Source organism: Phyllostomus hastatus, unplaced genomic scaffold, assembly GCF_019186645.2.
Source record: "Phyllostomus hastatus isolate PE091 unplaced genomic scaffold, TTU_PhHast_1.1 phas_scaffold_216, whole genome shotgun sequence".
In the NCBI taxonomy this organism is placed as follows: Eukaryota; Metazoa; Chordata; class Mammalia; order Chiroptera; family Phyllostomidae; genus Phyllostomus; species Phyllostomus hastatus.
In genome coordinates this window covers 1,060,030-1,070,860 of record NW_025334018.1, presented here as the reverse complement: position 1 = coordinate 1,070,860, position 10,831 = coordinate 1,060,030, and the positions used below count along the sequence as shown (strand labels likewise).

At 40.7% G+C, this 10,831-nt stretch overlaps 1 protein-coding gene across 2 annotated transcripts in view; it reads left to right on the top strand.

The window, feature by feature from the left end:
* The first annotated feature begins 4,139 nt into the window (after positions 1 to 4,139).
* The window catches only part of BCL9 (BCL9 transcription coactivator), a 90,951-nt gene continuing 84,259 nt past the window's right edge, over positions 4,140 to 10,831 (top strand). For both annotated transcript variants that reach the window (XM_045816498.1, XM_045816496.1), the window contains exon 1: positions 4,140 to 4,543. The gene's annotated coding sequence lies outside the window, so the exon portion shown is untranslated. The remainder of the gene's footprint in view (positions 4,544 to 10,831) is intronic.

The window sequence follows — 10,831 nt, the reverse complement described above, 5'->3', positions numbered from 1 at the left end:
GGCCAGGGCCATTTAGCTTATAAGCTAAATTATTTTGGAAACTCAGATCTTTTAATTCCCAAACCCAGTAACTTCACCATGCTTTTTAATAATTGAGGGGTGGCTTTATTTTTATATGATTTATTATTAGAAGATGGGGCTGTTTTCAGTTTGGTGAGTTCTAACCTTGCCTGCCTCTAAATTGCTGTTTTATCTTTCTGTTTCTTGATTTTCTGCCTGATTTTCTCCTTTACATCAGATAATTCATCTTCCAGAAATGTGTAGAAGAGAAAAGCCTTTTTTGCCTGACTCCTGTATTTTTTTCCCCACACTTAAAAATATATGGCTAGATAGCTATCAAATTGTGAATGGGCTGTGTTTTTTAACTTTAATTTTAAGTAGGATGTTTAGAAAGCTGAGCATTTTTCCCTCATTAAAAAAAGGCACTTTAAATGAAACTTAAGCTTCAAAGACTCATAGGAACCTTCAAAAGCATGTGCTAGATGCAGGGAACAGGGGAAAGAGTACTGAGGAATACGAAGCCAGGATCCTTCTTTCTTTAAGTCCAGACTTGCCCCAGATAAGAAGATTTTGAAGCAGACTATTTGCCTCTAATATTTCCTCACCCTCTCATATTTTATGCCATCTCCTAGTGCCCCTTATCTTTCTCTTGCTCTGATCAACCTCCAAATCAGGCCTATGTTAACAGTAAAGAGTATTCTAAGTTCTAAAACTATCTACCTGCTTCCCCTAATCTTTCCACTTTACTCTGAAATCTAAATGGTTATTTTGGTATGAACTAGGTATTTGGAGGAAAATAGCCTAATGAAATAATTCACACTAATAAATGAGAGGCAATGCTCCTTATATCTTCTAAAGGTGTTTGCATTTTTAAAAAGATTATTACTAATGCAAGTAAATTTGTTATTGATGAGAATTCTAGCAGTGAAACTAAATAAAGTGAAAAATAGCTATTATTTAGAATTATTTGGAAGAGGTGTGCTGTAATGTGGGTAGACCAGCCCAATGGGTGTCTTTTCTTACTCTTTCTCTTTGTGCTACCATGCTCTCCAGCACACATGCACACATTTCATCTTTTAACTTGGCTTTTAATTTTTTCCTCATTGACTGGACAATTATTAGAACGATAACATTCCATTGCTGGAGAGGGTTCAAGAGCTAATGTCATTAGCTCATTTTATAATTGAGGAAATAAGGCTCATACAGCAGGGCTTGGTTCACACACTGTTGAATGCTAGAACTGGCACTAGAATCCAGGTTTCTCCCCAAGAATCCAGGGCACTGTTTTCTACACTCCAAGTTTAACATTCAGAGACATCTTGTAAAAATAAACTTAGAAACACTCATGCATTGACTTTGCTCATTCATCCACTTAGATTTTCTTTTTTCTCTTTGGAGTTGGCAGGTAGAAGCCATCAATGCTGGAGGCAAGATAATCTTACCTGTTGTTCCTATCAGCATGTTCTGATTCAGAGTGGGGAATCTCTGTCTTCTGCAATTGTGGAGGAATTGGAAAATTGAGGTTGTTTGGGGGCCTTTGCATATGCTTTTTCATTTTCTACTCATGGGAGATATATGATTAAACAAGACAAGTAAAAATATTAGGATTATTATTGCATCTCTTCTTTTTCTCTTACTGAGCATTTAGATTTATAGTCAAATAACTAGAACCATTCTTTTCACTTCTTAAGCAGGACAGCATAGTGATGGTGATTGTGGTCTGTGGAGAGGCTGGCTGTCTGGAACCATACCTCAGCCAGCACTTCCGACTGAGTGAACTTAGACCATTACTGAGCCTCTGTGCCTCAGTTTATTCATCTGGAAAATGGGAGCAATAATAGTTTATACCTTATGGGGTTACTTAATATATGTGTATGCTTAATAAATGTTAGCTGTTGTCATCATCATCATCATCATTAATACTTTGTGGGTGTCGTTAATTTGTTTTTTAAATTTTCTTAAAGAAGGGAAGCCTCCTTGGTCTATGCAATCCACTGCCTGGCAATCTGTAAAGTGTGCAGTCTTTGAGGTTAAGTTGACCTTCTGTACTTTCTTGCCTAGGAGGCCTCCATATGTGCACAGTGAGTCACCACCACTTAGAAGAGGACAGTAAGTCCATAGCCTGTTGAGTGGAGGTCAGAAGTTCCACTGGCTCAATGAGAGGATCCAAACCCAGCCCTGGGGTGCAGAAAGGAACAGTATGCTTTTATGGCTAGCAGGACTTGGGGTGCTATGGAGAAGCTGGGCTACTCAGATCAGAGGGCATAAAATGATGAATTGAGCTGGGTCTTTGGAATCACATAAACCTGAGTCTGATTTCAGCTCCACTTCTACCTTGCTGAGTGACCTCAGGCAAGTTATTTAACCTCTTGATACTTCATTTTTATCATCTATAAATGGAGATAGTCTTAATAGAAATGACTTCATGTATAGATGTTTGGGAAAATGTTTAGAATCAAATAAGTACTCAATCAAAAGGTTTTATTATCATTATCACCACCACCATTGTCATGAATGGGACTCATCAGGACAGACAGCTCTAAGGATCAGTCCAGATGAAGAAGCACATTAAGGAGAAAAGGAAGCAGGGACAAGAATGTCTTGGATGTGGTGAGTTTTAGGCAGTGACAAGCAATTTAGTTAGTACTAAATGTAAAAAGTCACAATGCTATTCCTATTGTACCACTACGAAAGAGTAAGTGATATGTGTTCACATCATTTGAATTTAGTAGAAAAAGATTCTGAAGAATTTATTATAAACTACCTTCATGCAAAAATACAAAACTGGTTTAGTGCTCCACTTAGTTTCCATTCAGATCCTGCTGAGCTTCCATTCAGATCCTGCTCCTAGAGGGGTAACCATCCTGGTCTGGGCAGACCTTGTCATGCTGGTGACTCCACGACATGCTAAAATTATGAATGTCACATAATCACCCTGTCATTCTTTTTTTTTTTTAAATCTCAATTGGCCCTCCTGATTTCATGCCATCTGCAAATTTGCACATCCTTTGTGCTTCTTTTGCTCACATTTTATGCCTGCCTTTGCCATCTCATTCACTCTGCATGTTTCAATCTCTAGGCTTCCATTTTTCTTTTTCATTTTTAATGCAGTACTTTTTTTTCTCTTTCTGTTCCCCCCTTTACATCCCCACCTTCCCCCTCCACACCAATCAAATTCCTGCTTGCTTCTTGCCATGTTCATTATACTACCTCATTCCCATCCCCCCCACCCCATTCCTCGAAAACAGCTCAGAGACTCACCCTTCCCCCTCCAACTCGAAATGCCCACCCTCCATAAATTCCAGCAGCCTGGCAATCAGTAACTTTAGCATCACACTTCACAGCTCTCAGAGTTTACACTACTTGTTACTACTCTCCTTGTGACTGCTCTCTAGGATTTCAGCTTTAAATTTTTTTAAACATCCACTTAAAAAATATCCTCAGTACAAGTTGAACCTTCTGTTACATTTACTCACACATTTACACATTTTGTGGATTTATTTTAACAAGTAGCTCAGGTCTGTGCTCAATTATACAGTGAAGAAAGGCTAGATCCTTGGGGAACACATTTTTCCTTACTATAATGAAGAAAACCATCTAAACATTCAGCAGAAACCCCAGTACTGGGTCCACCCGTTCCCTTATCTCTTCACTCCCCCAATCTCAAGCTGACGGGAGTCATTTTCTCCTCTTCCTGGAGCTCAGACTGTCTCTCAATGTGTGCATGTGAACATATGTGTGTGTTGCCACTGCTGTTTTTCCAAAAGGCTCACCTTTCTTCTGCCATTTTACCAGGACCTAGAAGGTGGCTCTCCCGCTCTCCCTCTGCCTCTCTCCCTGCCCCCAACTCAGCTTAGGCTTTCCCCTGTTTCTTAACTCCACCAATGCAGCAGCATCTAGCTGAGCTACTCTAGGGTGGAGGGGTGAGGAGAGAGAGAGAGAGAGAGAGAGAGAGAGAGAGGGAAAGAGAGGGAGAGAGAGGGAAAGAGAGGGAGAGAGAGGGAGGGAGGGGAGAGAGAGAGAGAGAGAGAGAGAGAGAGAGAGAGAGAGAGAGAGAGAGAGAGAGAGAGAGAGAGAGAGAGAGAGAGAGACACTGCATGTGCGTCTAGGCCAAGCCGGTCTGTCGCTGGAGAGTTTTAGTTTGCTTTCAGAAGAAAGGAGGAGGGGAGACAAGGGAAGAGGAGGAGGGAAAGGTGGAGGGGGGAGGAGAAGAGGGGGGCGCAGAGAAGGGAGAGAGAATGTCTTGTTTGTGGCTTGTCAGCAATTGCTTGAGACAAGCTTCCATGTGTGAAAGCTACTTGGCATGAATGCCTGGGCTGTACCAAGTGTCACCGCAGCAAGAGGGGGAGTCAGAAGAAAAACAGATCAGACCAGAGCAGACAATAGGCCCCTAAAGTGTTCCCCCTAAGTTGCTTTGATGTTGTCCTGGTGTCTTGATACCAGGAGCCCAGGGACTGAAGGAAAAGGGTCTTTTTTTGGTCTTCATTCACTTTCTCCCCTCAGTTTCTGAAATGATTCTCCAGAATTTCTCCTCATAAAACAGGTAAGAGCCCTAACAATTCCTTCTTCTGTGGCAGGCCCGTGCCTGGTAGTGGGGGTCTCATTCCTGCATTGCTCAGGAGCGCTGGGGTCCTGGGATGCAAGCTCCCGCCTTGCCCCTGAAGACTTGCAAGGAGCTTGGGGCTAGGGGTGGCCCCTCTTTCTGGGGAACCCCAGAAACACGATCTGTGCCTCTGGGTTGGTGGGGGAGAAGGAGTGGATGGAGAGGGTGGGAGTAGGGTGTGAGGAGGAAAAAAAAGAAGCCTAAAAGAGAGGGAGAGAGCAGAGCTCTCCTTCAGAGCAGCCCCAGCCGGAGCCCAAAGAGGCCTTACCAGCCGGGAGCCGTGCGCCCTCAAGCAGAGCAAGGGCTGGCCGGAGCTCTGCTGAGTACCTGCAGAGGATGCATGGAGCTTTGTGCATGCGAGTGTGCCGTGGGTCTGTGTGTGTGCATGTGTTGGACTTCCCACATGCTGCCCTGGCGTGCCTCATTGTGAAGGGGAGGTACCCCAATCCTTATCCTGAGCCCAGACACTCCAAGGCAGAGTGGCATAGCAGGCAAGAAGGGAGAGCAAGGGAACTCTGCCTGTAGACAATCCAGAAACTTTCTGGTCTCGGGGGTTTCTTTGGGGGTGGATACTGTAAATGAGTTGACGGGTACCCCGTGCCTCAGTCTCCCCGTCTGTAAAATCCAGAGAGCTGACTGGGATCATGTCTACCTCCCTGGGATTCGGGGAAAGAGCATAGATGATTTTGTCTGAAACGCGAGGAGAAATCTTCCAGCTAGAAATGCTGGGCATCATAAAGTGGAAGGATTATAATTATTCTTGATCATTACCATTATGATGATCAAACCATTATTAAAGACATCCTGAGATAAATAGATTGGGAACACAGATCAAGTGTCAGAGCATTTCTAAGGAAACAAAAAGCCTTTTCCACCTGTTGGCTTCTGTCCTTTTCTCTTGTGTCTTTTCATTAGATTTATTGGCCGATTTGTTCAGAGAAGGGTTGGAGGAGTTGGGTTTTCCCTTTTCCTCCTGGGTGTGTGTGTATTTACATATACATATATATACATACATGCATATATATATTTTTTAAGGTCAATGTGAGATGCTTGGGGAAGAAAATGTGCCTCCTGTTTTAGAAGTTTATTCAAGACCTTGTGTTTTCTGGTGTTGGCAGGGCATGCAGACACATCTGTAAACTCTGCCTCGGAGGTTAAACATTTTTATTGTGGCTTAAATGAGATTTATTTACAATTGCTGTTTATTAGAGAGTAAATATCTTACTGTGTGTATGAGGGTAAGAATGTGAAGGCTGTCTACTCACTGGTGGCTTTGTGGATATAACCTTTTGCTTTCTAAAGTGACATCTTGAGAGATGGGAGTAGAGGGCTAAAATCAGTTCCTAATAGTCATCTTTACAATTTTTTTAAAGATTTTATTTATTTATTTATTTTTAGAGAGGGAAGGGAGGGAGATAGAGAGAGAGAGAGAGAAACATCAATGTGCGGTTGCTGGGGGCCATGGCCTGCAACCCAGGCATGTGCCCTGACAGGGAATTGAACCTGCGACACTTTGGTTCACAGCCCACGCTCAATCCACTGAGCTACACCAGTCAAGGCAATCTTTACAATTTTTTAAGGAAAAATGTCTGCTTTTTTTCTTGAATTGTGGCTTTCCTTTCTTCTGTTCTTACACAGTGATTGCTTCAAGGTTCTCAGTTGTAGCTCTCTTTGAATTCTCTGGGGGAATTTTGCTTTCTACCTAATTCTAGGTTTTCTGTGACTCTGTTACTTGTCCAAAAAAATCTGTAAAGGTCTGGGAAGTCATGCCTTCTTCCACTCTGACTGTAAATCACAAACTCCCTGTGATAGCTAGAGATTGAAGAAAGAGCCAGCCCTGGTTAAGAACATTGATGTTCTTCCCATAGAGGCCCAGAGAGCCCGACTTCTGGGTATGGGAAAGGAAGCAGGCAAAATTATTAATTGGCTTGGATCTGGCAAGAAGCTCCTCTCCCTCTCTGGCCTCCATATAATATTTCCTCATTGGAATAGAACTGAACTTCATGTTTTAAAACTTAATTGTTTTCTATTTTGTAAGCAGAAGATCTTACCATGGTTTGTCTCTGGCAAGATTTTGGGGACCAAATGTCTTCCAAAAATGTTAGAATTTCAGAACTGTAAAGGAAAAGAAAGCCTATTCATTGAGTTTTAAATGAGGACACTAAAACCTAGAAAAGATCAGCAATGACCTGAGAGGACTCAAAGAAGCTGCACACCTTGGGGTTTGGAGTACGCTGAGGGTCCTCATGCCAGCTACTCTTTTACTGGCCTCTATACTTGATTTTGCACAGGCAGCCCTTGGGCCAGCCACAGATAGGCACCTTTTGGAGTTCTGCCTACTGTGCTGGATTATAGCAACACACTCAGCCCTGCTCATGGCCAGGACACAAACATGGCAAATATGTCACAATGTTAATTTTCATGAATTAAGCCCTATATTTGTTCATTCAATTCATATTTTAGGGGCTCTTACTATGAGCCAGGCACCTTGCTGGGCACTAAGGATGTAGGAGAGATCAAGGCCAATGTGCTCTTGTTCCCAGGGAGCTTGCTGTCTTGGTGATATAATCAACATTATTCACATAGTTAAACAAATTGTAATAATATTGATAATATACATTGAATGGCATGCAGATACTATAATGCAGGGCATAAAGTTGTGTAAATAATTGACCTAAAGTTTGTAACTAGACATAAGGTAACTGTCCTTTTCCTTTTGTGGCTGAGTTTTTCTTTCCCTAGCCAACTTATGCTCACACAGTCCAGTGTTTGCAAAGACGCTTGAAAATTCCCTCTCCTTCTCCCCAACGTCTCCCACCCCCTACACAGTACAACAGAGACACAAATAATATCTGCTAACCCTTTACACTTGTACCATTAAAGAACTTCGCACTCGTTGTGAGCTGGCCTATAAAGCAGTCATTGTCTGGGTGATTCACGTTGGTTATGGCCTCTGTGTGCTGTTAAATCCTAATGTACATTGGAGAGGACGTGTGGTCAGTGTGGCTCTCTTCATTTTACTTAGTTCATCGTTCTTCCAGTTGATACTGAATGCTTAGCTGCAGGAAACTACCATTATAACTGTCATCTTGGAATTCCAAAGACAATAGTGAAATGAAATGGCTTTCCTCATTCCTCCCAACAAGGACACATATCTATAAAAGGAAAAAAAATTAAAAACCTCTTCAATGAGTCTCCTTTCAGCTGTATTATTAAAATCTTACTGGTTTCATGAAGTAAAAGGTAGGAGTATCTCCCCCTCCTAACCCCTCTCTGCCCATTTGTGGTCTGGAGAGAATGTAAGGTTGAAATGCTAGTCACTTCCTTGGAGGCAGATTTGTGTTAATAATGCTTGTACCACCATTTTCAACATTTTCTTTCTCTAGTACTTGGAGGTGTTGTTTTCATTGTTGTCAAGACCTCACTTATTTTAGGTTAATTTAGCAGTTTAAAAGGAAGACTAACGTGCCCACTCACACATAAATCATAGGTTTGGTGCCTATACTTTGGGAACCCACACAGGTTGTGTGATTTAAGTCTTGTGGTGAGCAAAATCATTTCTGCGCACCCGATGTTGTTAGGCAGTGAAGTAATCAGCCCACGTTGTAGTGACAACTTCACCCAGAGCTTGCCATCCATCTGCATTTGGCACCTGTAGCCATTGCCTTCTCTCATGAGACATATGACTTGATTTGCAAGACTTTGATCACTCCTCAGCCCCCCTCCCGGGCTCCCAATGTGTTACACACTGGGGAGCTGCCTGTGGGGGAAGCATCTGAGTCTCCTTGGAACAGTAATTCACAGAGTAATCTGAGTGAGGAGTTAGTTACAAAGTGCATAAAACAAGAATGTGGTTGGGGAAAAGATTTAACAGAACCTTGGGAGCCAGACAGCAATGATACAGGTCATCCTTAACCCTAGAGGAATAAAAATGAAGACCGTGATGATATTTAAAAAGTTGCATTGTGTGGATACTGTGTATAAATAAAAGCGCTAGAGCTGCTAATCCTTCAGAAGGTAAAATCAACACAATGTGCAGGAAGTTCCCCAAAGTTCCCTGGTTACAAATACTGCTTTTGCTTGTAGTTTTATTGAAAGTAATTTTGTGGGGTTTTTTTTCCCTCCAAGAGACATAAACAGAAGATATAAAATGGAAATTTTCTCCCTTTTATATCTGCTTAGTTCTCTTTTATAATAGCCCTGTGAATTAAGTAATATTATTATTCTTGTGTTATATTTGAGTAAGGTTATGGGATTCACTCAAGAACTCACAAGAAAATGAAGGGTGAGGTGGGTAGCTGATCAAATTTCTTTGTTCAGCCAAATGTCTTCAAGAGATGAGAAGCAAAGAAGTGAGAAAATCACCATGATATTCAGGTCAAAGGTGTTGTGTTGACATGGCATTAAAATAATTGGCTTGATTTTTCCCCTTCATTTAAAGACTAAGATTTAGAGTGTTGATCCAAAAACAAAAACAAAAACAAAAAAAAGGCGGGGGTGGAGGGGGTGGATTTCCCCAATACTTATTTAATAATTACATGGTTTTTATAAAGTACATTGGACCAGTTTCTGGTTTGGGTTTTGCCAGTCGATGACCCAGGACTTCCCATTCTGTTTCTCTGGACCTCTTTCAGAATGAAAGTATTGAACTAAATCATCTCTAAGTTTCCTTCTGACTGTTATTCAGTATTTCTCTGGTTTTATGAATAGGATCTTCCATGTATCTGGTCTTTTGGTCACCTTATACAAAGCCCAGTTCAAGAACTGTAGTTGTCAAAAGGGAAATGTTGCGAGCTATGTGGAAACACGGGATTCATTCCTATACATCCAAACCATGTTGATATTTTAAAGTGTAAAGTGCAATAGGAAAAAGTAGGATTGTGTTTTATTTATTTTTATCTTTAAACATATTTTACTTATTTATTTTTAGAAAGAGAGGAAGGGAAGGAGAAAGAGAGGGAGAGAAACACCAATGTGTGGTTGCCTCTCACACTCCCCTTACTAGGTACCTGGCCTGCAACCCAGGCATGTTCCCTGACTGGGAACTGAACTGGCGACCCTTTGGATTGCAGGACAGCACTCAGTCCACTGAGCTACACCAGCCAGGGCAATATGTGATAACTCTTAACACAATTTTTAGATCCTCAGAATAACTTCCTCTACTGTGTTTTAGAAATATCTTGCTTATGGCAAGGGAGACCAGTTCTAGGCTGCTTTGACAATTAGTAAATCAATGACTCAAAGAGAAGGACTCTTTGAGTCATTGATTTCTACCAAAAAAAAATATGTAAGATATAATTACTTTCTTTTCTCTTGCATCATTTTTCCTTTATTTTTTAAATATATTTTATTGATTATGCCATTACAGTTGTCCCATTTTTTCTTTTCCTTTATTTCCCTCCTCTCTGCACCCCACCTCTCACCTTAGTTCATGTCCATGAGTCGTAATATAAGTTCTTTGGCTTCTCCATTTCCCATGCTACTCTTAACCTGTCCCTGTCTACTTTGTACCTACCATTTATGCTTTTTATTCCCTGTAACTTTTCCCCCATTCTCTCGCCTCCCTGTCCCTGCTGACAGCTCTCCATGTGATCTCCATTTCTGTGATTCTGTTCTTGTTCTAGTTGTTTGCGTAGTTTGTTTTTGTTTTTGTTTTTAGGTTTAGTTGTTGATAGTTGTAAGTTTGTTGTCATTTTAATGCTAATATATTTTATCTTATTTTTCAAGATATAATTACTTTCTAATTGCATAAGGAAATTTTGGAGACTATACGTAATAATTTTTGACTTATTTTGTTCCTTTATTCTTGGTTGCTTAATATTCCTAACATTAGATATGTTGTTTAACTTCATAATAATCTTAGGAAGTAGATACATAAGAGAAATATATTATTAACTATAAAGATGGGTAATAAACTTCTGAAGAGGTATACTAGCAAACTTTTTAGAATGTAAGAATATACTCTCTAGAAATATGTGACATGTTTGGTTATTGATGAATGCTAAACTATAAAGGAAAACAAAAAGCATATTCTATATGTTGTAATTACCAAAAGTGTTTTAATGTTATTCACTTAAAGATTCAAAATGCCTCTAATCTAAAGCTTTGAAGAGTATTAATAATTTTCATAAAAACCATAGGCACTCTTTTCCTTGACAAATAATGCACAAACTCAAAATTAACAGTAGTGGCAGTTGAAAAACGCCAAGCCATCATTTGTTCAGAAGA